The 27,960-nt window shown below is 39.1% G+C and overlaps 1 long non-coding RNA gene across 1 annotated transcript; it reads left to right on the plus strand.

Moving 5' to 3' along the window:
- On the plus strand, window positions 1-27,783 carry LOC113972899. Its single transcript, XR_003536058.1, has 3 exons — window positions 1-86; window positions 24,640-24,747; window positions 27,419-27,783. It is a non-coding gene; the product is annotated as an uncharacterized LOC113972899 (long non-coding RNA).
- Window positions 27,784-27,960: the final 177 nt, after the last annotated feature.

Here is a 27,960-nt window from a genome sequence, read left to right on the forward strand (position 1 = left end):
CTAAAGGACAGCTATGCTACATAATTGTGCTGACTGGGAGGTGGAATGGGATTTGTTCAAGATGAGGCACAGGGGCCGTTGCAAAGGTGGGGCTGGAAACCTTGAGTTTTTAATCTTAGGCCTGTGCCTGTGATTGGCAAGGGACGATTTCTTGTAAGTTGCTGGGAGATTTCTTGTTGGATGCATGCTTAATCCTTCCAAGTTCGAAACATATTTTCAGTTATTAGTATTTAAGTGATTAACATTTAAGTTTTGTGAACACATGCTCTTCTGACAAGGAAAATGCTATATAGCTTCACTGTATCCAGGTGAGATTTATTCTTCTAACATGAGGTATTAGTAAATTGGCTGTGGGCCTGTCTTGCTTTTTGATAATGACATCATGATTGTTAAGTCTGACTACCTTGATAAGAACAACAAACCTGAGCTCAAAGTTTCTCCGTGTTTCTGAAATCTCAAAGTGGATTCATTTATGCTTAGAATGCCCAGTTCTTTCAAAGATGTGCCATTAATTTTGCTTCTGCTAAGTTAAGGTCAGAAGCTTTAGAGCTAAGCTGCAGCTTTTCAGCAAGCTTTTCCTCCTGCAGCATTGCTCTATCTGCTCAGAGCACAGAGCCCCAACCTGCTACTCCTGTATCCTTACATCTAGGCAAAATTTCACAGGGGAATTAAAGAAAAAAAGCATTATATTTTGACCTGTTCTATTAGAAATGACAGAAGTCAGAGGGGGAAGTTGTTTATGTTGCTTGGCACAGTGCCATTATCCTCTTGGCTAATGCCCTCCTGCCTTGCCCTCAGGAGAACAGTGTAGCTATACACTGGCTGTTGAACTAGTGAAGGCAAACAAACTTACCCTTGCCTGGGAGGAGAGACAGCAGAGAGCCACAGGAGCCACACGGTGGTTTACTAAAGATGCTTTGTTATGCTCCCTATGCAGTTAGGTTAATTAGGCCTTTTTTGTTTCCTTGCTCTGCAGCTGACTTGCATTAGGATGGGACATCAGCTTTATAGGCTCTGAACAAAAAAAAGCAGTACCCAGGAATCAGTAAGACTTTTCCAGCTCCTGGGTGGGGAGGAAGGGGGAGACTAGAGAACAAGTTGGGGAGAAAGTCCATTTCCAGATAAGCATGTTGAAAGGTTGAAAACAGGGAGAAGTCTGCTTTTCTGCTCAAAGTTTACTTATTGGTAGGGTCTCTATTCTCGGCTGCTTCCGCTTCTTGGCTTCATATGTTTAGAATTTGTAGAGTTTCATGTTCTGCTGTAGCAAATTATAATGCTGAGTGGGGAAAATGGTAAACTGTCAGGACACTCACAGGGGATGGCACGCTACCAGTATCTTATATGGGCTTTTATTCCATCTTCCATTATGAGAACTCATGATTGCTTCAGTGTTGCCAACACGTCCACATGCACACACACACACAATGTGCATTTGATTATCGATTTATCTATTTATCTATCTGTCTTCATACACCAATTTCCTGTTCCTTGGTAGGGATCATGGAACTGATGTGATTTCCTATAAACAGCTAAAATGGAATCTCACTTTACAGGAGGAAACCTCATGTTGAAGACCTTCCTAGTCTGCCCTGTTGTAATCCTTATCTTGTGCTTGTGAGATATTTTCCTTTCAAAAAAATAGTTTTCAATTCCGTCAGGAAAGTTTGCCTTCCTTCGTTACAACCAACAACAGACACTTATGAAACAGCAATGAATACATGAAAGGCACTGAATTTCAAGACATATATCAGTGCAGTTCCACACTGCTTGTGCCTTCCTGGATCAAGCAACAATTCTGGTCATAAATCCAGTAGATATTAAGATGACTATAAAAAACATGTACACAAAAAAGAAATTTCTTTGGACATAACAGCTTTGACTGATGACACTTTATCAAACAACATGAGAGTATAATTTAGTTTTAATCAGGATTTTTAGAATTATGTAGCAAGTTTCTTTTATAGAGGTTTCCTAAGGCTAATAACATGATCTTTAATTATGGATTTTCCTCTCCTCCTCTGTAAGACATCAGAGAGCTGAAAGTGCCCTGTGTTGAAAAACAGCATGTCATATTCATTCAGAACCAAGGCTAAAGTTTTAAAGTCTGATTCCTTGGATAGCATTAGCAAAACCTATGAGATTCCTGTTCATTCTTCTCTATCTTTTATTAATTATAAAATTTGGGTAACAAACAAGTTTTAATTATGCTCTGCTGTAGTTCTAGATCATATTTTCAGCTACACCTTCAAACATCATAAATTAATGTTTTTCCATTGAAATCAGTGAAGTTGTATGTCTTGGGGTCCAGATTCAGTCACCCACACACATCTGTCACCATATGAGATACCCACAAGTAGACTGCCTGGCCTCTGACTGCCCTTGAGGAGGAGTTCCTGCTGCCCTGCCATGGGTCCTGTGTTGTATCCGCCAGCTCAAACGGCATCTCAGATGACACTGCACACCTATGGCCAGTCAACATACCAGAGAGAACTTACTTTATAACCCTATGAAATTGGAGAGAAGGAATGAATAGGTTTAAATACATATCTTCTGGAGAATCTTTGGGGACAGTTGTTGTGGTGACTTTTTATTTAAAGCCACCCGTCCTTCCAGTTTGTATCTATTTTGACCTGAGAGCCATTTCCTGTATTTTTCTTACTCTTTTAAAATGCACTTAGTGGGTAAGTGATGGCAAAAAGTCTGACCTAATATTACCAAGTAGTACCACCAAGTCTGATGTATTAACTGTCTTGGTTAACCTGCAAGGTTATTTGGGAGATGCTCTTAGCTAGCTGTGTCATGTCCTCATTAATTCATAATACTGGAACATAACAAGGTTTTGGAATATTTCTCAGCAGAGTGCAGAGTCATTGTAAGGATTTTCTTACCTTCAGTGGAGCAGGAAGAATTAATAAGCTTTAAAACTACTATTCATCTTCTCTTCTGCTAACATATTTCTCTAATGCCTCCTCCTACTCTCTGTGAAAGTTTTAATGTTGAAATTGCCAGTATAAAAGAATTGCTTTTTGTGTCTTTTCTGAAGATGGGTGGAACCAGATAACAAAAAGAAGGTATTGATAATTTAAAAGACGCAAGAACTCCATCTAATAGATGGGAATTCCTTTGTTCCCTAGCAAATGTGGATTGGAATAAATAGTGAAAAATTATTTTATACCCTTTCCTGTACTTTTGTAATATTAACATTAATTGCTACAACAATGGATACCTTTTTCTTTATGAAAAGGTATTTATTATTTCAGTTTACCTAGATTTTTGGCATCAGTGACATCCTCGAGCAATAAATTCCAAGATCAAATTGCATAAGAAGATTTATATCTTCTACTTCCCAATACAGGTAAATGTCTCTTTGCTCTTGTTCATGACAGGGAATAGAAACATGACTTCTCTGAAGCTTTTCTGAGACATATGGTTCCAAGCTTTTTAGCTGTTCCAGTTTTAATAGTTTTGCTATTTCAGTGACTGTTTTCTATCATCCTTCTCCAAGTATCCCCTAACTGCATAATCTACATGACCTACTAATGCTAAGTATTCATTATATATGTCACTGTTATTTTTTTACTGGATTTCACTCCACTATGGTCTTTCATTCACTAGCTGAGTATTTTTTAAATTACTGTGGGATGTGGGCTTTGTATTTGAACTCAATCATGATCCTGGAATTAGTGTGAAAACAGCATGCTGAATAATTTTTCGAAAGTTGTCACAGGCAGTTCCCATATGTTTTCTTTTCTAGTTGATTTGGTAAAATTCTTGACTATGTTCAGATATCCATTTATCTGGTTATGTTTCAGAGTTATAACTCTGAAATGTGTATTAATAGCTACTGCAGCATTAGCCAAAGAAAATTGTTAATGAAAGAGTTAATAGATGGCGTGCAAGTAAAATTCCGCCTTTTACTTACAATGATGGAAAACTAGTGGTCTTAATTTGTTTTAATCACTTAAAATCATATAGCCTTGAAGTGCTCTGACCATCTTTGTTAACAAAATTTTTGTCCCGCTCTACTCTGTACTGGTGTGGCCTCACCTCGAATATTGTGTGCAGTTTTGGGCACCGTAATATAAGCAAGATATTAAACTGTTAGAGAGCATACAAAGGAGGGCAATGAGGATAATGAAAGGCCTTGAGGGGAAGCCATATGAGGAGCAGCTGAGGGCACTTGGTCTGTTCAGACAGGAGGAGACTGAGGGGAGACCTCATTGCAGTTACAACTTCCTCGTGAGGGAAAGAGGAGGGGCAGACACTGATCTGTTCTCTGTGGTGGCTGGTGACAGGACCTGAAGGAATGGCCTGAAGTTGTGTCAGGGGAGGTTTAGGTTGGATATTAGAAAAAGGTTCTTCACCCAGAGAGTGGCTGGGTACTGAACAGACTCCCCAGGGAAGTGGTCACAGCACCAAGTCTGACAGAGTTCAAGAAGCATTTGGATGATACTCCTGGGAAGACAGTGTGACTCTTGGGGATGGTCCTGTGCAGGGCTAGGAGTTGGACTTGATGATCCTTGTGGGTCCCTTCCAACTCAGCATCTTCTGTGATTCTGTGAAAATGAATACAGGTATCTTCACCAACTTTATTATGGACTCTTTGTTCTCAACCATAAATCACTAGTAACAAATCCCCGCATTCATCTCCAGTTTAAAAGAGTCAGACACTCTGTGGTTTCTGGCGGACAGTTGTACCTCCTCGGAAGCCCTGTAGCCAGCAGCCTCAGGTCATGCTGGGCTGGTAGTGAAAGGGGCTAAAGGGGAAGAGGGCCCACAGGTGACCACCATCTGCGAACCATCTATGAGTTACACTGCTTAGCAGAAATAGGAGCCATCCACAAGTAACAAAGAGCTATTTCAGGATCACACAGGCCTGATAGCAACATTGGCTTCCAGTGCAGTTGTATGGATCCAACTGGCCATATTTTAACAGTTACCTGATTCATATAGACTGCATTAGAGTGATTCCTTTATTTTCACCATTTCCTGCTGTTCTTTTCAGGTTTGCAAGTATAGTTCAATAAACACCAAGTGAAACAACTAGAGGAGAACTTCTGAATTTTCAAGGTCTCTTTTCTGCTATGACAATAAACACATTTTTACCTCATTAATTAACGGCTCAAGCTTGAAAACAAATTGGTTTTCTGCTATTATTATTTCTATAGAGTATCAGCCTTAAAGTAAAAACTTTTGTCTGATTCCTTACATTACTTTCTTCACAGCTAGTTTATGCCCAGTTGTTCCAGATGAGCTGAGATTATTTCTATGACTCTCCTGTTTACCTTCTGGCACTATCAGACAGCAGTCCTTATCTTGCTAGTTAACCTTCTGCAAATGGGTAAAATAGTGTCTATGGCCTTCTCCCCTTAGTTTAACTCTTGCTTTTCAAACAGCTCAGTAGCCTTCTCTGCACTACCCCAGCTGGTAGTCTTCTTTTCTAAAGAAAGAGTGAATTGAGCAAATGAGAATTTGGGTGCTTGTTGCGGTGGCAATTCTTTGGAAGGTGAAAGCACAAGGAAAGAGCAGGGAAAGAGAGTTATCTGCAGAAAAAAAAATAGGATCCTAGAAGATACATGAACGGACTCATCTCACCAGCCCTAAGGGAGTGGCTTGAGTTGCTTTTTCCATAGGATAAAGAGAAGCAGAGTCTTAAGCAAAAGAGACCTTTGGGACCAGAACCTGGATCTTTGAGCAGAACCTGGATCTTTCAGCAGAGGGTTTAAGAGGGAACATTGGATGTAAGGGGAAAAAACTGACTTTGACACTGAACTGCTATTGTATATAGCAGTATATTGTATACTAGCCTAGGTCTCAAAAAAGGTATGTTATGGTGTATGCATAGAGCATAGCTGGCTGATAAATGTTTTAGAATGTCCAATAGGTTTGTAAGCAAACAATTCCTCTTCACTGTAGTAGCCAGCTGCATTTACTTTTATTTCCTTTGGTGCAGTCACAGTGGTCCTTGCAAGCCACAGGAACATTGTGTGTTCCCACCTGTGATGGGGACCCCTGCAAAGCCTCATTTTCACTTGTCTAAGGACTCACAGATTTTTTGATGCTTTTTCACTTGAAATAAACTGCTTTTCCTGCTCGCCCTGTGCGTGTCAGAATGTCTGGGACGTGTGAGTGCACATTCTGACAACACCCACACAGCTGTTTGGATAGTAAACATGAGACTCTTATTTAAATGTTGCGAACTGTTCAGGACTGTGGTTTGCTTTGTTTGCTGAACCATATTTAAGAACACTTTCCAAGACCTTGAGGAACAACTAAAATTGGCAACCCTTTCTGCAGTTCTCCTTGCCTGCAGCACACCATGGCTGCCGCAGCCTCACAGGCTTGCAGGGTGCCCGGGGAGCCCAGTGGCAGTGAGACAGATGGGGGGACAAAGGTCAGTGCTGCTTTTGATTTTCCATGTTCAGCACTACAGTCACAGGCTTAACAGCATGACATTACAAATGAAATATAGAATGTTTCTTTTCTGTCTCTAAATGTAATTTTTTATATGTTTTAGAATAACTTTCTTCCTGGTTACCACTTTATAACAGGCAGGTGATACGTCAGAGTACCAGAAGCTATTGTCCTGCAGTGAACTCTCTCTATCACTTACTTGAGCCTAACAGCACATACTACATGACATCAGCAACCCAGTGACTCATACACCAAGATACCATAGGTGTGTTCCTATATCCTGGAGATCAGAAAAATCCTACGCAGAAGACTTGGCTTGTTTTTCCTACCTTGTTATGGAAACTGCGTGCATAGGCTCTAATAGCATTGAACAACTGTAAATGAAGTCTTTCTGTTTCTTATCAGAAGATAAATTGCCTGTTTAAAAAAGGTGTTGCCAAGTCCAGAGAGCCTCTTTGAAGGGCACAGGCCGCTGATTGTAGCTGTCTGGGGGGAGATTTTGTATATACAATATTTTAACATTTCCACAGTGAACACCTGTAATCCTGTTCTGGGAGAGAGTCCAACGAGTCTGAAGCATCTGACACATCTGAACCTTGAACAAGTACAGTAGTTTGGTATATAGCGAAAAATATATTAAAAAGGATACAAGTTGCATATGTGCAGGGGAACACTACAGTTCTTCCTCCTCCTGCAAAAATAAAACTATAGATAAAGAATATTTATAGGCAGATTAGAACTTTTGTCTCTGAAAAATAGCAGCGGGTAGTTTCAATGAAGGCATTTAGCAAAGCACTGTTATCCTTCAATTCTCATTTACTGAAACAACTTCTTACATATCCTATTCCGATTAATATGTAGAATTATGACTTTTACCTGCTTGCCTGTTTGATCTCACTGATAACTTTGCCAGGTAACTCTTGATTCAGTTCCTTCTCATGCCATATAGATATGGAGGAGGCATTAGGGTATCTGCTGAAGCAGGCTGGAATAGTTCCACTCAAACAATACTTCAGAAGAAAAAACAGGGAGAAGAAAACTTGAAGGTTGAATGTTGTGGACAATTGGCTGCCTCTCAAAAGACTTTGTGGCTCAATGGAGAAAAGACTTGGTTGCTTATCCAAAAACCAGCCTAAGAACCTTATAAAAACAGGGTCACTGAAGAAGTTTCTGGAATTTTCTATTTCACATAAAAAAAAAGGGAAAAAAGCCACAGCCTTTCATATGGCATTCCAGTATTCCTGCTTCTATTCACAGCTGCAACAGAGAAGAGTAGAGTCACATACAAATGCAAAATAATGACAGCATTACAGCAAGAGCATGCTGAATCTCACATAAATGATCTGAACTTCAGAAAAATTTCAGAAAGGGGGCAGCAACTGAATTCTGCTGTTACCTGGGTTCCTGAGTCTGTTACATCTCCTTCTCTACAGTACCTTTGAGCTGTGAACCACTGGAGCCTGTGGAAGCAGGAGGTGTTCTGTTTGTATTTGTATTTCCATGGCAATGTAACAAAGGAGTTATTTGGTCTCCTTTTCTCAAGAGATCTGCCAAATCACTGCTCTTTATAGAGCAAGTTGGAGAAAAGGAATTGGGTTGGCATTCTTGTGGAAAATTTAGTCTTATTGCACCTTCATGCAAGTTGTAGGTATCATTCAAGTATTTAATTGATATTTTTAATTACTAAGGATTTAGTGTACTGATGCTTTAAACGTTCAGTTGTCTCGACTGATTCTTTTTTTCTTACACATTTTCTCATTTTTGTAATATAGAATCATAGAATGGTTTGGGTTGGAAAGGACCTTAAAAATTGTCTAGTTCCAACACTCTGTTGTAGGCAGGGACACCTTTCACTAGACCAGGTTGCTCGGAGCTCCATTCAACCTGGCTTTGAACACTTCCAGGGATGTATGTGAATATAATTCTGAAGTTTCATAAACTGGATATTTTTAACACCGAGATTTCTGGATGTGAAAACCCTTTACAAGCCCTGCTATATGACTTATGAGATAGGGCTTAGACTGGGAAATTGAAGCACCAGAGAAGTAAGGAAGATATTTGCTGGTCTCTAATATTCAAAAGCCTGCTAATGATAACTGTGTTGGAAGAGGCCTTTCTGGGACCCATGGACCTGTACACCTCCTGCCCTCAAAAAACAGATCTGAGGGATGCAGAGGGATAATGGTATCCATAGATTTGTCCTGATCTCTCAGAATTTCAATAGCACAGGTCTAAAGAGCCAAAGAAAGCCATAAAAAAATCTACAGCTCACTCCCATCCTTCAACTGCAGGATATGTTACATAAGTATAGTGATCATATAAGGCAGCATAGTAGACTTGCAGGAAGCGGAGGTCACACCAGGGCATTCCTACTTTATCCAGGCATTTAACCGGAACAGACAATTGAGTGAGCCTCCTTCTTCAGCTGACTCAATGCAGTTATACTCTTGCTGTGACCTATTCTGCTTTTCTTCATGGGCTGCTGCTGAGGTTTTCTAGGATCCTAAGTCAGGTGTATGTCTGCTCTGACACTTCAGGTCTCATAGAGTAATTGCTAGTTGCATGTGCTAAGCATGAAATTGTAGCATGATGAATAGCTGAGATTAATCTGGGATGTTAATATAGGAGGAGCCCACCGGCTTTTGGAGCTGGTTTATTTAATTAAGAGTCTCCTGATGTACTTCTGGTTTGATATTGAAAGTAATTTGGATTTGACTGAAAGCCTAGTGAAACCAGCTGAAGTCTTTCTCTGGGTTTCAGTATATGTGAGAGGTCTATATGAGAATGAAAGAGATGAATTTAAAATACAGTGTCATATTTAGCCGAGAGAGCTGAAGTGCCTGAAATCCAGAAGCTGAGAGTGTGAGTCAGTTAAGGGATAATATGTAACTCCTCCTTGTGCCTTGAATGATGGTGTTATACTTTTAATGGCAGGGAGAACATGAGAAATGAGAAGAGCAAAATTATATCTGACATGTGAAAAGTCATGAGGGCAAGTATCACAATAAGTATGAGCAGTAAAAGGGATTGACTGACAGAAACTCTCCATTTCTGGAATAAAAAGGATCACATATTTGTATAAAGCAAATATGAAGTTGCTTTTGTTTGAGAAATATCCATGACTGGTCTAATCCCAAGCAAACTGTGGTATCCTTCCTTTTCCTTCACTCCAAGTTTTAAATAGAAAAGTATGAAAATTTATTCATCTATGTCTGACACTAAATAATTTAACAAAATGCTGTAGCTGCTATAAGAGAGGATCATGCGGACCATTAGCTTGTAAAACCAGACCGATGAGCTAGCAACTAACTGCTGAAAGAAGAACATTGTATTTTCAGCAGTTTGTTGCATGTCTTGGGTGCTCACAGAGAATGCATATATTTATCAGGTTTTTTATAGATTTTTTTTTTAATCATAACTCAAAATTCCTCATGAGACCTGTGAGATCCCAGTTACAGAGAAAATGTTAATCAGGGTCATGGCCATTACATTTAAATGAATACATCGAATTTTTTAATAGTGTTGTTTTATACCACCATTGTGTTGTCTTTTTATTCACCTCAATCAAGTTTTCACACTGAAATTCTTAATAATTATGGTGAGAGGGAATCTTAAATAATTTCAATATATTTCTTGTTAGACAGACATTTGGACTTTCTGCCTTGTGTCTTTATGCATAAGCATATTTCTACTCCTATGAAGTAGCATTTCTGTGTGAAAATGGAATATGGAAGAAGCTTCATAGCCTCAGCTGGCGATCAAGGCACGTTTGTGCTGGATACAGTATGCATGTGTAGCAAAATCACAGTCCCATTCCTGAGTAAATTTCAGCTAGAGGTTACAAACACTATAACTTCAGCTTATAGCACTACTGACATCCATAGGGTCACTTTCTGCCATGATGTTTACATGTAAAGTTTTATAAATGTCTAGAACTTATAGACACAGAATAAGACCTTTTTTGGGTGTCCAAATCACTACATGTACTAAGTGGAGCATGCAGATTTGGGCTGCATTTGTCCAAAGGTGATGTGGATGATGCATTTACTTTTCCTTTCTGTAGAATCAAAAAGATGAACCAGTTAATATCCTGTCAGAATTTCATCTCTGAATTTTCCAGACTCTGGCACTTGCTCATACCAGGTTTCAGTCTGGCCAGTGGTGAGAGTCACTTGTTAGTGAATTACCAGCTTTTTATCAGCTTGGATTAGCATCAGAACAAATTGCATTAGTCTTCTGAGGATCCTTGAGAGAAGTCATGTTTGGCCTTATGCACCTATATTGGTGCATAGAAAGCTAACCATATACAATTTGATATACAATTTGATGGACATAAATGCAAAGTAAGTAATATATTTTGCAAGCAGAAGTTTCTTCTTAATGCACCAGTGACACATTGCTGCTTAAATACATTTCCTCAAAACACCTTTTTTCTATTTCATTTTACAGCAGGTATTATTATATATTATATATATATAATATTCATTGGGTAGATATTCAGGCATAGTATATATTTGTTTCAAAGTCTAAAGTAATAATGTCTCTCATATCTTGCTCTAAAGGTGATTCAGAAACAGCAGATTTATTTGATCACATTACACTGAATTGTTATGCTCATTTTGGTGAAAATCTTTTATGCTCATTTTGAGGAAAATATTATCATATAATTTCCTGGATGTATCTAGTTCCTACATAGGAGATTTTTTTCAAATAAATTTTGAAGTTGTTTGTTTTGTTTGTAAGCAGTTCCCACTAAATCAGATCCAAACCAAATCTACTCTTTCCCAAGAAATGGTTTTCTGGGTAACTATATATTTTGAATCTGGAAATTAGGCTTAAGATCTGATTGCAGGACTTGATATATTGCTGTTAATGCAATTTGGCATTTTAGAATATTTTTTAAGCTGTTAAAAATTGAGATATTGGAATCAACTAGGATATAAAATAATAAATAGTGTCACATGGACTTAAGGAAAATTTATGGATGAACTTCATGAAATATAATAGGAGCAAAATCTATATTTTTAAATTCGCCTTTGAACTGTGATTTGAACTAGCTTTTAAGGCAGTCAAGTAGACAAAGATAATCAGAAATAAAATGAGATCATTTTTCTCCCTCCTAATAAACCTTACTCTTCTGATACCCATGCATGACATCCTATTTTTAGCTGTCAGGAAAGCAGTGAAGCATATGCAGTGCAGTGGAATGCCCTGTTCCCATGCTTATTCTCCATATATAGCTACTGCACTGCACTGTTCTTTCCTGGCTCCTACTTTGAGGGCTTAACTTGAATTTTCTTGGCAGAATTATCTCATCTGAGAGCTCTCCTTATGGTAAACACTCAGGCAGCTGCATCTTCATGGCACCCACCTTTCCATCAGGATCCATAAAGGCTGACCATTGACTAAACTCAGTGTGAGTGAAAAGATGTGCAAAAATCATGTGCAATGAATCTTCAGCCATCCTTCCTCTCCACCTCCCCCTTCTTCTGCCGCCTTCATCTTGGTGTTGGTACTATGTAAGCCTAATTCTCTTTTCTTTTCTTGTTATTTTTGGAACCAACTTTCAGACTTGAGAGACTGCCATGCACAGGAGATGTGTTTTGGCTCTTCTGCCAGTTGCATTCTGTGGATGATTAGATCAAAACCCACTGGCTGCCAGATGACTAATCAGCTTGTTACAGAATAACAGGACTCACTGGAGAATTAACAATGTCTTTATAGTCTCCCCTCAATGAAGTGTCTGGAATTTTCTTCGTTTACGGGATAGATCAGTTTAAGATTTTCCAGTGTTACTTGAACATGATTTATAGGAGAGCTTTAAAAAAAAAAAAAAGCAAAACCAAGCCACAATAAAACCAGCATCCCCCAACCTCCAGAATTTAAGTCTTTTAATTTTACTTTGGGGTTAAAAGTCCTGTGTTGTGCGGTATTTTATGCTTCTGCGTATTAGTGGGACTGGGAGCTCTAGTAAAGCAACAAATGCTGGATTTGGCACTCTGGGAATTAGAGCTCTCTCATATCATGTATACCTGACTGTGAATCAGATTAGCTGCAATGAATTGTTAAAGCGCTTAAAATGCTGGGGGCCTGAGCAAGAAAATGTATAGATTTCCCAAATCAGCTGATTTATCTTGTTTACTCTCCTCCCAGCCATCTCCAGGTTTTTCCATGAAGGGATACTCCTCCACTGTGAAGCAGATAATCATGGGTATTCCTGAAACACTCGAAATTTAGAAGTGATGAGAAGGACAGAGAAAAGCTTATGTTTTAAGTTAAAAACATTTGAAACAATGGTATTCTGGTTCCCACATCAATCTGTAGAGTTGAATGTAAAGATGAAACTGCATTTGATCTTGATGAGTGTGTACATATATATATGTCTATAATCACACAATGAAAACATGTCCAGTAGGAAAATGCTCTTTAACTTTAGAATCATGAGCACAAGATCTGGAATCTGGATGTTGACAAAATCAAACATGATATAAGACATGGTATTTTAAGTAGGGACAATCGACAGCTTTTACAACCTCCAAGAAACCATAAGCCTATATTGTGTTCAACCTTTTAAAATGTATATTCCATTTCAAGCACAAGTCATCACATCAGATGCTGGAGTTGCTGGAGGAAATTGTATTGCCTTTGACAAATTCCCAGAAGGTTGGGCTTCTGGTGTTTGTTCCTTTTCACCTTCTGACAGAAGGAAAAAGAAGTCCGTGATTTAGCTATACTCACTGCATATATGCAGAGGAGAAAGTATTGTTCAGCTGGTGAAACGTGCGCTGCTACATAGAGCACTGTGATAGTGCAGTCTTAGTCCTATAGAAGTCTACAGTTTTCTTTTCTAAGCAGGGCCAAAACTTATGTAAAACTATGTACTTTGATGCAAAAGAAGGACTATGACACAGAAGTCACATGTTGAAACCAGTGGTTCAGTTAGATACTTCCACTGAGTGTTGTTATTGGTGCTACAGCCTTACCTTAATAAGGCCAAAACTGGAAGACGCAGTGTGCAGTCTTTTGCCCTGTGGTAACCTCAGTTTTACTTCATCACACTTAACTGCAGAAGTTAAAAATTAACTGTCTAAGTCCAACCTAGTTATGCAGGTCTCCCTGTGCAGATAATGAAGAGAAACAAGATGTTTCTGGTTTCTATTCCTGATTCAGTCCCAGGCACAAGCTTCACTGCCCTGCGTGGTCTTATTGTCAGAAGCACCTGGTTTTCCAGGATTTCTGTGCTGTGGTGGGGTGGATGAGTGCAGGTGGTTAGACACAATTAACCTTGCTTATTGCTTTCAAAGTGTCCTCCTGTGCATGAACCAATCTCACCCTGGTATCCAGGCTGGAACTGCTGTTTCTACTGACAATTTATGCTCCTTCCACACCTTGTCTGCAAAAAGAGAGGCTAGGCAAGGCAAGGAAGTATGGAAAGATGCTTGAATGTTAGAAACAACAGCAAAGCCTGGCATGTTCACCCACAAATCCAGAAAATAAATGCGTGGCTTTAGCTGCACTTGTTTTCGTTTTTGGACCAATCCCAGTCATCATCTTGGCCAGGAACAGTGTCTGATTCAGATATATTTGTTAAGCCTCTGGAGTGTAAAATAAATATTTTAAATAATATTTATCTCTGTGTTACAGCTCTCTGACCAAATTATATCCACAAAATATTACTTTCTGAAAACATAGCTTAGCAGCAATTACGTTTAAACACTTTCAACAGCTGCACTAATGACCTACTTTAAATAAAAACCATATTTCACACAGAAAATCTCAGTCTCTAGTCATGCCAAATTCAAGTCACTTCACATGCACAACTTTTCTCTGGTTGTTGTTTTTTTTTTTTAATGTCAGAAGGCTGTGGAAGAAAGGAAATATATTTTGAAGTTTTCTTGTTAATAAGTGGTATTATCATCCACAGAGCCCTGGTTGTTAGCATTTTCTTCTGATCACTTACTGTATTTATATAATATCAAAATTAACATGAGAGTAGTTGGGAAAAAGTGTCACTAAATGACGGCAATTTGAATTGTTTATACTAGAAAAGTGTGAATAGAGTATTTGATGTATTGTTAAATTGGACTGCTGAGATAGGGGAGATATTAGCAGAAATCTGCATATGAAACTCAGCCAGAGTCTGAATGTTTAACTCATGCTGAGCACAAACCCAACTGTACTTTCCATGTAAATGTTAGAAAAGCTCCAGACATTACTGCATGATGGTAATATTACTAATTTAGATCCTAAAAAAAGATTTAAGCATACTCTAAACCAAATCAAACCATACAACGTAGCAGACCTCGTACTCTGGACTTCAGTCTGAGATGATTCACATCAGAATCCATACTCTGACAATAGAACACACAGAGATGCTGACTGTCACTTAGAGTTTGCTTATCCTTTTCCACCCTAAAACTGTATTGTAAGTTGTAGCAGTGCTTTGTCATGTTTTTCATTTAATCAGTGTTAGTGAATGTAAAATTGAACTGGTGGTTTGTTCCTTCAACTCAATTACTAGACCTAAATAGTCTGTTTACTACAAAAGAGAATGCTAATACCAATATGCTACACAACAGGGGTTCCAGGTAATCTAGGAAGAGTGGCTAATTATCACTTTCTGGTTCTTTTCTGAAACAATGACCTATGTATTAAATGCTGCCTTGATTCTGTTTGTTTAGTTGGTTTTGGCTTCAGTTTCAATAGTAGAGTGGCTAATTCTCATTTATTGCTAATATTCACTTTCAGGTAGGTTTTTTTGTGGAGTAATGAAGAAGTGATTTATAATAAATGAAAGTCAGACTTACCATAGCATGTGCCTTATACTCATCTTACTCTAAAACACCTGGCACCAAAGACACTTTCCCTTTCAACAGGTGTCATGAGTAAGTAATTTTACTGGGTTCCTCAGCACATGATTCTGCTGATGAATACATATTCAGTGGAGGAACACATACTACATATATCCAGTGTAGTTCTATCATTTTGCACTCCTCCCAAAAGAAAAAGGGGAAAAAAAGAGGAAAATTTTAAAGTTTTCCACAAGTAACTTACTGCTTGATGTGATACTGCAAAAGTTGATTTGAACTAAAAATGGTTCTGCACCATTTTAAATGCATGTGATTTCTTTCAATATTTTGGGGTTCAATGATAAAACCTAATATTTTAATGCTGATATTAAATGTTTGATTGGAAATCAAGTGTTTGTTGGAAGCCAGAGAAGAATTCTTGCACAAAACACAAGGGTAAAGTGTTGGTTGAGTCAATGTTTCCTTTTATATTTCTAATTTGTTCCATCTATAAACATAATCCATGAAAAACAGACAAAAATCAAGTTCTTCTCACACTAAAATTCCAGTTCATAGTTGTGATTATTCTGCATAAACAGGAAATTAGGATGAGGGAGCTGAGAACAATCATGCAGATAAAATCTGGATCTATTCTGGGTAGAATATCATTAATAGTAGGCAGGTAGAAATAAGGAGATAAATTAATTTGAAAATAAGTATTTTTTAGTGACAAGAAAACAGTGTTTTACTATATGTGTTCACATTTAATTTCCTAATTGGCAATAATAACCTGGAAGCACTCCATGGTATTACTGAAATCTTCCTTTTGCACATCTTTGTTTCTAATATTTGTATTTGGCTTTGATTGGTAGTTTCTCTCACTTTTTAACTCTAATGTTTCTGAAGGAACAATAATGCTGCTAGAGCCATATACCAAAGCCCACCCACAACAGAGTCCTTGGACAGTAATTGATGACAGTATTCACAGGGTGTACGTATTTACAGCCTTGGAAAAAACAATGAAAATTGACTGGGATACATATCCTCTGCATAGATGAAAGGGAGTGAAAAATGTACTGCTTAAGAAAACAAAAGGTGCCGGTACAAAGGATCAGATGAGACAGGGAGAGTCTCCATCTGGCCAGAAAAGCCAAAGAAGAATACTGTGCTCCAAACTGACTATATGGTTCAAGGAGTTTGGATTTAAGGAGCAGTTGGCTTTTGAAAGAGCTGTTTGACAAACCCGGGGGCTGTACAAGGAGCAAGGGCTAGCTTTTTTCCCTGCTCTTCACTTGAGTTAGGTGATATGCCTTTATCGTATGGCGAAAAATCTGGCTCTGTGGAAGCCAGGCTGGACCGCTGACTTCCAGGCAACCAGAATTTCATTACCTTAGCTTCTGCTTCGCTTCTCACAATTTTTCCTTTTCTTGCCTGTAGATTTCAACATGACCTGGCACCTACCTGAGGTGGTGCTGCACCATGGGGATGGCACTGGTCAGATTTTGCTCCCTAGGCTGTGCTCTGGGGTACGTTGCCTGTTGAGTGCTTGCAGTGAAGTGATCTAACACAACAAGGACCTCTGAAGGAGCCCCGAGGCTCTCCTGTAATATTAATCCTGAAGCCACCTCATACGTGGATAAACTTTAAAAACAAACAAACAAACAGAAAAGCCATTTCCTTGGTTCTGGTTGAATCCTGCTTCCTGAAGGTGACAGAACATATGAAAAAGCCAGCAACACATGAGAAAAACGTCCTGAGGAGGAACAGAAATCTCGTTTAAAAGCTTTGAATTCAGCAAGTTGCTGTTTAGTTCCTGTGTGAACAATTAATCTTAAAACAAATATTTGGCCAAGGGGGATTGAGCTCCAGGATGTTTCAGAGCTGACTAAGGTTGAATGAAAACACACACTGCCTGACTTCTTCAAGCCAGTTTCTCTTTCTCATGCTCTCCATAAAAATAACTAAGAAAAAGTATCTGTTACAATGACCCAGGGTTTGCCATTCAAACCTTCCTAAATTACAAGCTTTCCCTCTGAGACCATTTACAATAGGATATATAATGCACGGCTGTGTTACACCCTACTGCTCTTTGAATTCAGTATAACTGGTTATTATTATGTTAAAATGTAGTGGTCTGGTTCAAAGGCTTTTCTATAAATAAATGTCTTCCTTGCTGGACGGATGACTGTCCCTACCAGCAGCTCCTGTGTTAACAGCTCTCTAGTTTTCAGCTCTTCAGCTGGTCATGGCTTGGAACTCCTTTTAAAAGTCTGTGAATGGCTGGCAGCTGCAAGATCTTGCAAAACCTGATTAGGATCAGGCTGGAAATCAATAATGCTATTACACTGCTGGTTCTTATTCTGGTTAGTGTTTAAATAGGGGTATTTTTTAATTTCCTGTTATATACACTTCCTGAATTATATTTATTTTTAGACAGAGGAGATGAGAGGGCCCAACTATTCTGCTTGGGGCAAAAAGGTTGTATATTATCTTTGTGCTGTCATGAATGCCCTACTCAAGCCAATGGAGAACCTCCCATTGGCTATAGGAAGCCTAATGTAGTGCCTCAATACCAAGAGGATGCCATCATTTCTTGTCTATGTTCTGGATTATGTTGTATGTATATATATCTAACCCCTAGATGATGGTAAAAAACAAAGTTAGGGAATATATAAAGTATCTGTAAATGCTGCAGTGCTTTGCTCTGTCCCTGCAGTCAGCAGAGCCCTCTGCTTTTCCTGCTTGTTGGCAGCTCAGCCACCCTGAGAGCCTCTTCCAGTGAAGGATGAGTGCTGCCTCCCTTTGTCTACCTAAAATCATCCCTCCTCTGAGCCTCCTGGGCCATCTTTGGATAAAACATAATTCGTGCCTCTCCCCTATCAAAGATAAATGAAAGAAAAATCCCCCTAATTGAACAAATTGATCACAGCAATCTATTTAAACTGTGGGATCTTTAGACATGAAGCTTGCTTATGCTGTGTGTAGTAAGTAATGGAATGGACTTGTGATTACTGCAGGCTCTCTGACTCTACAGTAGTACAAATAACAAAGAGATATAAAAGTATAAACAATATGTGGCACTATTGGCAAACAGTGCTCTCCATTTACAAGGCACTGCAAAATGAAAAATACAATGTAATTTCTCCTTCAAGTGCTAACTAGCAGTAGTACTCACTTTATGAGTCCACAAACCATAAGCTAGCTTTTCACAAGAGTATAAGTTATAAGCATTGAGATATTCTTTAAAAAAAAAAAAGGTAACACATTATTTGGTGTTTGGTTTGGGTTTTTTTTGTGTTCATATCCTAATTTTTAGGCTTTATATTTTCAAAATTTTGTCTGCAATGGTGGGGAGAGGGAAGAGGGCTCTTATAATGGCATAACTCCAAAGGCTGACTCTTCATTGAAACATGAAATATTGCTTTTAAATAAGGAGAAAGAGAAGCCACATCATAGTTTGGGAAAGAGTATAGTACTGCCAGCTGTGTGAGATCAAAAATCCTGAAGCATATCCTAAGAAATCATGGGATTGCTTTAAGATTTCATGAGAATCAAATTTTTTTTTCTTTTTTAACTGCCTAAAGGTTCCTGCAGTCACTTCAATATCCTCAAGTGTTTTTCCAATTTACCTCATTTTAATGAAACACACTTCCAGTAGAGGGTGATTCTTGAAAAACATTGAGTATTGGAAAAATCAGTGACACTGAGATCACTATGACTTTGTGGCTCACTCTAGACCTCTTTTCTCATAAATCATACCATCTGTCAGGTTGTTATGAAAGAATATCATGGCAAAGTACCTTGAAAAAACAAGTTATTGCTTCAGAGGATGCTAAAAACCCCATATATCACAAGTCTTCAGTGATCTAGACAGAAACTGTCAAATTGACACTAGAGTTTAATGAAAGAGGCAAAAACACAGTGGGTTTTTTTGCTTCTAATTGAAATTTGAGTACAATTCTGTGTACTTCTTTTTCAGATTTTAACAGCCTGGGTTTTTTTTAAATCTAAGTAGGAGCTTCTAACTAGTGACATCAACTTCTAACATAGTAACTACTGTACTTCTCTCCAGTTTGTACTTCTCCACGAATGTTGCATGAACTACTACAGGAAAAGCAGCTTCCAAGGAATAGGAGATTTTAACTGCCTCTAAATTACTGGAAATATTGTGCTTATATGCCATAATGAAAGGGTACACATACAGGAGATGTTTCAGCAACTGCCATCTGCTGCAATTATAGCAGATATGGCTACACCAGGCGACCAATTTAAGTGAACGGCATTCAAAACACAAAGCCAGACAGTCCATGGGGAATTTCAACTCTTCTCTTCTTTAAGGACTAGTTTTCCCAGACATCCATGTCCCTCTCCCTCGTCTCTGGTATTTCTTTTTGATCTTAGTGAACCTGTTCCGGCTTATGGATGAAATTTAAAACTAAAATCTTAATCACTTGTGGTCACTGAAAATCACAGGGCATTTACAGTAAGAGCAGGGTTCCAGCTCCAGCATCACAGACACATTTCACTGGGAATAGCAGCATTTTGGGGTTCTTGTGGGAGACCCCTTGGGTCAGGGCTCTCTAGGCTGTCTCAGCTCCATGCTACAGCCTTACAGACCCAGCATGGAGGGAAGGGAATCTCAGCCTCCCACCCACCTGCCTGGGGATGATCCACTGATCATGGGCAATGTGAATTTGACACAATTATTGAAAAAAGATTATTTCTGTACAAATGTACAATGTGTGCTCATAGCCACTAACACTTCTAGTTCTGCAGGAATCACTTACAAGGAGATGACTTATCTGTCCACAAAAGTGTATAGGCATAGAAGAGAAATTTTATACTAAACCAACATTGCCTTATTGTAAGTTGTGAATGAGGAAAAAAAAAGAAAACAAAGAAATATATGTTTTGATATGTGTGCATAATTCAGAAATACTTGACAGCATCTTGTTCAAATTTTCAGAAATGTCTCTGGGTTGGGACCAGATTTAAAGAATTTTTAGTCCCCAAAGTGAATTGTTTTTCCAGAATGTTATGAGGATGTGAACAAAGGGATTATTATAGCAGTCATTGTCAATAAGAAAAATCTAATGTATATTAGTCCCTTGGGGGAAAAAGTCATATACTACAAGATTTTGTTACTGTATTTAACAGGTGCAAGGAAGGTGTTTCAATTTTATATAATTCTCCTTCCTTCCTCTCAACTGGAAATATTTTTTCTTATTTTCTCTGCTTGTTCTTGTATTCCAGGATTATATTTTCATTACTGGAATTTCCTGCTTATATGATGATGTGCAAGCCAAGATTTTCTTGGCTGTTACCATACTATTTCGTTTCTTGTTGAAGAAGAGCAGAACAAAGAGAGGTTAGAGGTTGGTGTTGGGCTGCTCATTCCTTCCCATTACTTCTCTTGTGAATTTGTCCCTCTTCAATAACATGATGTCTGAAGAATGTCAGACTTTTTCTACTTTGAATTATATGGTTTTCTCCTTGTGAGATACACAGTTTATGTAAACTTGGCCATATCACTTTGCATTTGAGTTTTCTTTTCCTCTTCTGAACCAAAATTAGCTCCAGTAAGATCAAAAGCAACTTTGGCAGCTCAGGAAAAAAGACAGCCCTTCTCTTTTATTTTCTCCCATGTTTATTTTGCTGCCAGTTCTCTTTGAAAATGGTCCCTTTTGCCAAGGCTACAATTTTGCTAAATGAGTTAGTATTAATGCTATGTCTTGTTTATTTGCACAAGTGGAAAATGAAAGATGAGAAATACAGAAGTGAAAAGACTTTCAGTAAGAGCTGAAAACTACAACAGTATCAAGAAAAATGTGAAGTGTAGCTGAGTTATGTACCATACACACTTCAGCCCTTCAGGAGCAGATTGGTCTTTGAAAATCCTCCTGATGGACCTGCTGAGGTGCCAGACCTTCAGGATCTCTTGACAGCCATCCTTGCAATCCTTCAGCTCGACTTGGGGGATCTTGAGGAATGAGTTTCACCAACTACAGTGTCGCAAATGTGCTGTGTCAGGCTGGAGAGGGGTGATGCCATCTAGAGCTTTGCAAGAGCAGAACAGGGATCAAGTGGCACATGTGCTTCTGTCTCTATTCCTGAGCGGGATGCCGAAGTAGCTGAATTTTCTTCTAAGGGGCTTGTTGCCAGCTCCCATTTCATGTGCCTCATTGAGACTCGGAGAGCTACAAGAGAGAGCTACAGAGAGACTCTGAGAGCTTGGACCACTTCAGTCAGGTTGTCATCCTTCAGCTGCTGCTAGCCAGGAAATAATAAATTAGATATGGCTAAATATGGGATTCTATGACCACTAAGGACAGGAATCCGTCAGGATCCTTTGCAAGCTTGAAAACATTCTAGTCACTACAGAGGGCTGCAGAAAGAGCTTGAAATTTTTTAAATCATAAAAGGCTGCTGTATGACCAGCACAAACTACATGCTTCCTCCATGTGGTAACCAGCTGAAAATCACAGGATCATACACAAAAGTGCAAGGTGGGGTAGTCCAGCCTCCCTCTCCTGGTAGGAAATTGTTCAGGGCCATTCTTACTCCAGTTTTGAAAACTCTCAGAGATGGAGACAACAGAGTCTCTCTGGGCAGCCTGCCACATTCTTTGACCACCCTTGTGGTGAGGAATATGTTGTCAGGATTGTTTAATAACTGAAAAATGTATTTCTTAACTAGAAAACTTTTCTGTAAAATGCCTTCTTTGGGGTGTGACATTTTCTCAGAAAATTACAGTCTTGGGAAAAGAGTTTATTTAAAGAGTCTAAAATTGTTTTTAATCCAGTGGAGGTCTCCTAGGTACAAATGTTCAATGGTTTCACACATCCATTTTCTTCTAGGCATCAAGTTTTCTGGTCATGCTACATCATTTATGATGGACTTCTTATTGTAGATACATTTTCGGTATTTAAGGGAAGAAAGCTGCTTATGATGCCAGAGGATTGGTCCATAGGTGGAAATGGGGCTGTATAAACCACTTTGTAGCAAATCTCCTGAGAAATTCTGGCACCACTGTGAATTCAACTTCTTTGGTTGTTGGCCTATATGTGAAAGTGTGTATGTGCGTAAATACACATGTACACATACATGGATGTACATATTCACATCCACATGCACATCCACATATCCATATGTACATCCATATGTACGAGCTTATGTACATCCACATATCCAAAGATTCACGTGTACCTATTCACATACATGCATATATATATGTATATATATGTAGTGCATGTATATGTGAAAACACGTATAAAATGCTTCTTTTGTGAAAAAACAATACAATTTGCAGCTGGCTGTGAGTAGGAACTGTTTTCTGACCTTTAGCATTCTTTTCCCTACAGTCTAGTCATTTGACTAGATGCAACGATACAGTCAATGATCTAAATGTAATAAGCTGTATCAGAATAACTTAGACCAAAGCTGCAACAGGTCTGTCAGCACACATTATGGCTTATTCTGGGCAGTAAAGGCACTGTGAGGCAGACCCTGAGACTACCAAGTCTGCAGCCAATGTTACCTGCCTGCCACAAGACAGGGTGAGGCTGCTAGGCAGGTGATGAAGAAGTGCCTGGACAGTACAGTGCTCCACAGATCAAGGTGAGCTGTCTCTCTCTCATGTTGGTAGGAGGGATGTGGGAGATGCTTTTGGGATGAATCATCTTGGCAAGAAAGTTGTCAGCCAAAGGGAATGTATTCATAAGTACTTTAGATGACCAAGAAGGCCAATGGCACCCTGGCCTGTATCAAAATAATGTGGCCAGCAGGATATTCCCCCTGTACTCGGCACTGGTGAGGTCACATCTCAAAATCTGCGTTCAGTTTTGGGCCCTTCACTTCAAGAAGGACATTGAGGCAGTGGAGCACATCCAGAGAAGGGCAACGGAGCAGGTGAAGAGTCTAGAGAGAATGTCATATGAGGAGCAGCTGAGGAAGCTGGAAGTGTTTAGCCTGGAGAAAAGGAGGCTCAGGATAGACCTTATCACCCTCTACAACTACCTAAAAGGAAGCCAAGTGGGGGTTGGCCTCTTGTCCCAGACAACTAGTGGCAGAGCAAGAGGAAATTGCCTCAAGCTGTGCCAGGGAAAGCTCATGTTGGACATTCGGAAAAATTTCTTCACTGAAAGGGTGGTTAAGCATTGGAACAGTCTGCCCAGGTAAATGGTGTCACCATCCCTGGAAATGTTAAAGAAATGACTAGACAAGGCACTTAGTGCTATGGTTTAGTTTTCATGGGGGTGTTCAGCCAAAGGTTGGACTCAATGATCTTAGAGGTCTTTTCCAACATTTATGATTCTATGATTTTGTGATAGAAGAGCCACGTGATAATTGGAGGTGTGAGTGTGATGACTTTGCGCAAATACATATGGATAATAAAGACATCTTTGGTGTCATGCCAAACTTGGAGGAGTGTGGTGGCATGAGAGATTATAAATTGGAGCGCAGGGATGAAAACAGAATGACACTGAGGTGAAAAGGCTCCTGATACTGGGCACCGCCACCTGTGCAGCTGCCAACACCTTCTGCCACCACTCTTCTCCTGTCTTCCATTGGCCCACAGTGCCAGGAGTGTGTTTTGGGATTTGCCTGCTGTGGTTTGAGGAACAGACGAGCCTGAGGTTATTCTGACTGGTTTGGCCAACTGGCCCATCTGGGCAGACGCACAAGTAGTAGTGCTGGCAGTGGTGGCAGAGAAGCATGAGGGGGTGGGGGCAAAGTCTATGTGGGCCAGTCCTGAACACATATAAATGCACATTTGGCTCTCCAGTGGTCCTTGAGGAAAGTAGAATAGTATCCTGCACAGTGGTCTGGGGAGAGCAGTTTTGTGCTGGATGGATGGATATGGGCATGCAGCACTTAGTGCCATGGTCTAGTAACCATGGTGGAGATGAATCAAGGGTTGGACTTGATGATCTCAGAGGTTCCTTCCAACCCGGCTGATTCTATGATTCTATGTAGGTGCGCTTCCATACTTCCTTCTCTTGCTTGTGCAGGATCTGCTTTGAGTTCCCTAATCACCAACCTGAAACTACAATTTATTCTGTACTGAAGAACAATAAAAACATTACCATTTCCCAAGAAGACTCATGGCAATTTTATGTCCACCTGATAAACAAAGGTGTATACATAATTTCCCTACATGTCTTTTCATTATTTCAGCCAGAAAGCATGTGTCAGAAGTGGATGCTAGCCTTAACCCACTGTCTGCCTATAACTTGACTCAAACGTTCCTTAAGTTTTGCAAAAGGGAAACAAGTTCTGATTTATCATCAGTTGAAAGCTCAGTTGGAAGTGAAACAAATTAAATTTAGTAAGGACTGCTTTAATTCTTATCATTACTGTCTGCTCACTGTCTTAAAAACGTTTTACTAACCCACTTAAAATGCTTAGATTAATTGTCTTTATCCTTTTCATCCAGGCAAATCCTTTTATAAGGCTAATGAAACTGCATCCCTTGGTCTAAATACAGTCATGACTTTATGTCATATGACATCCAGCCCTACAATATCATAGAACTCCCCAGAAGGTAAGTTGATATTAATTTATTTTGGTGACGGTATTGGATTATTCTGATATACTGAAATGTTAAAAAAGGTCCTCCACTGTGCCTAAAAGGATAGACAATAATTTTCTATAAAACTTGTCACTGACAACATGAAATAGCATTGCTCTTTGTCAGAAAAGTGGCTGTAGTTTAGTTTCTGTGGTTGAACATCATAATCCAAAGGCAAAATTCTATGTTTCTAATGGGAATTAAAGCTGCGTAACTAGGAGCACCAGGTGGTCCCTATCGGCAGAATCTGGACTATTGTTTTTTAGATTTATGTAGGGTTTCATGCCTATCCCGAATATTGGCTGCTAGTAATTTCTTCTGCTATTGTTGCTTAAGGTCATCTATAAATGCAAAATGTTTCTCAGTGGGTACTTGACAGCAGTAACCTAGATAAATATTTTCATTTGCATAAACATTGTCTTAATAATTCAGAAACTGTAGTAAACAGTCTCAAATCCCAGAAGCAAGCTAGACATTGCAAGAATCACATTGTTTTTTGAAAAAGATTGATGTTCCGTGTTATTTCATTGGTCCCAGTCCAACACAAGAGGGTGGACTGATGAAAGAGATGCTTAACACATCCAGGGTTTGTGTTGCTTTCTTTTTTCTAACTGTGCTCATAGCTGAATTTCTGTTTGTTTTTCAAATTTTTATGTACCCTTACGCAATAAAAGATAATCTAACTGGACAGGCACAAATAGTGGAGACAAAATGGCTTTTAAAACCAAATTCAAAACAAAGAAACCTCTCCATAACTTTCACAAAGTACAAAAAAGAAGCGGAGTTAATTTCTGTCTACAGAGAGCACATTTCCATGGGAAATGGATGCCCCTCAGAGCTCAGTAAGATTGCATGTAAGTAGCTGCAATCCTCTGGACTTCATTGTATGTGCTCTTTATGGAGCAAACGTGCTCCTACAGGACCTGTTGGACTCAGGCTCTTCGCCCATGCAATGCTGCATCACAGGTCTATGCCAAAACCAACCAGGCTCCAAGCATTTCAGACAGGCTAAAGCTAACAAAAAGTACACTAAATATGGGGTGTGGGTTGTTTGCATTTGTTAACCATAACTCACATCTTGTAAGATCGAATAAGAAAGAGACCCTTTCTGTACACAGACACTTCGTCTCCAAGGATTTAGCTTTGTTTCAAAAAAGCGCATGTATGTGAACAGATCCAGAGAGGTCTTAGGTCACCTCCAAGGCAATCCCTGCTTGTTGTTCATGTGACATGAGCTGAGTATTGCTCTTCACAGCTGGACACGGCTGCCTCTGGCTCACTGTCCAGCCTGAAGCCTTGCAGATAATGAGGTTTAAGTGGAATAGATATGGCTGAATATATCTCTAGTACAGGTTCACTGACATGTTGTCTCACAGAGTGAAGACCAGCCTGAGAAAGAATGAAATAAATGTGAAGAGGTGAACATCCCTTACTCAGAATACTGGTGTTCAGTTAGAAGAGAAATCCAGTGTCCAGGCATTGATTGCCACCACCTCTGAATGGATACTCCAGGCCTTATGCTCTGTGTACTTTTTGCAGCCACAGCATGTGTGCTGAAGCAAAGCCCTCCAAGCAATTGCATTGTTGCTGTGATCTGTTTATACTGAATCTCAACAACTAATCCTTCTAATCCTCAAACAATTGTTTTAGCCAATACTGTAGCTGCTCAGAATTAGTTGACAGTGTTTGTGTAGTTCACACTTCATTTAAATAATCAGTTTTAAGTCTCTCATATGATCAAGTGACTTCATACGAACACATTACAAATTCACTCCAAGTATGGGACATGCATACATATATGTAGCCATCTGTGCAAATATCTGTTTTACATGTTTGTGTTATAATTTAGAACCGATCAGGGATGTTTGGCGTTCAGCTTGGGGCACTTGAAAGATAGTTTCTTTTCACCCAACAAAACCCAAGACCCTCAATAAGGGGCTCAGATTTTGCATCTGGATCCACTAGTAATTTCTAAAAAATCATGACAGATTTCCTTACATTTGGGGGTTCTTCTGTGTTTTGTCACAGGACACAATCTGGGATAAATCAGGGATCTTCAGAAGTTAGAGGTGTCTTGGCTCTTCATACTGGATGGATGTTCATTACCTGATATCTATCAGTTGTGATGTCCAGACAACCATTTTGTAGGTACATGTTTTACAAGCAGAGAGATGAAATGCATTTTCTCCTTTTTTGCTTTCTTAAGTCCGTAAGATTAAGTGGATGACTACTGACCTAAATATCCCACAGTCCCTTTTGAAGAAGGTCTTTCCCTATGCTTTATTTCTTCTCCCTGTGTGTGTGGCAGTTCCTGCCACTGACTGCAGAAATTCCTCCCAATTATGATTTCACTGATTTGAAACTGAAGCTTGTGAATTAGCTTCCAAACTTGTACCCAGGCATGATCATGTAGCCTCCCCCAAAGGTGCCAGACTTTCAGATTTCTCAGTGTCAACTGGGTTTTACCCACTGACCAAAGAGTTCGGACAATGTAATTGTGGTTTATTCTGAGTATTCAGTGATTATTGCAGGATTTGCAGAGATTGACTGTCCGGGTACTATAAGTTTTTATATATATTAAATGCTAGTAAATAGCTGAAATGCCATGATGACCTTTAACCCTGTTTTTGACACTGTCTTCCAGCTAGTGATGGAGCTCAGGCCCAGTTGCAAAATTCTGCACAACTTTGTGATGACAACATTGCCAAGTAAACTTCAAGGGGTATAATCCATCTTTCACAGAGTAATTTCCATTAAGTTCAATTTCCTGGGTCATCATATTGTAAAGAAAGAGGAATCTACTTATTCACAAATTGCTTTGAAGACTCTGAGTGCAGATGCAGTGAATTACACTCATTTGATTGCTAAAGCTCAGCAGATACAGAAGGACTTTAATCACCCTTAAAAAATATTTTACTGGGTTTTATTTTGTATGATACCCCTTCCAGGTATCTGACATACTGTACAATGTAAATCAGTAAAATAAACACCTAATAAAATTAATATTTAAACAGAATTAGCCTAAATGGGCTGAGAAAATCTATAATTAAGTACAGAAAATGAACAAAGAAATGATGACTTGTTTCAAAAACAGGGGCAGCGATTAAGACCCAGGAAGGTCCTGCATTGAGTTTTTACAGGTTAAGTAATTCTCTCTCTGTCTAGATCTGTCCATGCTTAGTGAGC

Source organism: Neopelma chrysocephalum, unplaced genomic scaffold (genome assembly GCF_003984885.1).
Source record: "Neopelma chrysocephalum unplaced genomic scaffold, ASM398488v2 Primary Assembly neopelma1_23b, whole genome shotgun sequence".
Taxonomy (NCBI): Eukaryota; Metazoa; Chordata; class Aves; order Passeriformes; family Pipridae; genus Neopelma; species Neopelma chrysocephalum.